Source organism: Plasmopara halstedii (genome assembly GCF_900000015.1).
Source record: "Plasmopara halstedii genome assembly, contig: Scaffold_437, whole genome shotgun sequence".
NCBI classification, from domain to species: Eukaryota; Oomycota; class Peronosporomycetes; order Peronosporales; family Peronosporaceae; genus Plasmopara; species Plasmopara halstedii.
The window spans coordinates 142,409-142,994 of NW_020187357.1; positions in this window are offsets into that span (position 1 = coordinate 142,409).

The following is a 586-nucleotide window of genomic DNA, read 5'->3' on the forward strand; positions in this document are numbered from 1 at the left end:
AATGTCATGCGTGATATGGTCGGCCAAGGACCGAGGCATCGAGGGCGAGGCCCCCGCGATGCACGTGAAGTGGCACGTAAACCACTTAGCACTGCTCATGTTGAGAAGCAGTCGCTGCATTCCACTGATGGAGTGGTCGGACAGAGTCCGAAGCATCTTGGGCGCTTACCTTCAGATGCACTTGGAGTGGCACGTTATCCACTGGACGAAAACTGCGGATTAGCAGCTCTTAGGCGGATGTTGTAGATAACATCGGAGTTCTAAAGGAGCGGACAGTGAGGGTGACACCGGACGACGCGGAATGCGTGTTCACCCTGGTCTCACCGAGACATAGAACCTCTGGTTAGAAGCGACGGCGACGCCGTATGCTGGCTGCAAGACGCCGGGCACGCCGGGCGTCGACCCTGATCCAGGGTGTGTCTACCCTTGACGATGGTGCAAAGTTATGCACCCTCGTCAACGGTATGATGGAAGAGGAAGATGGCAACATCCGCCTCGAGGCTATGCCAGCAGTAGATGCTCTTCTTGAACTGGACGAGATGTCCCTTGAAGAGTTCGGCAGTGCCTTGAAGGCAGGCGATTTGGC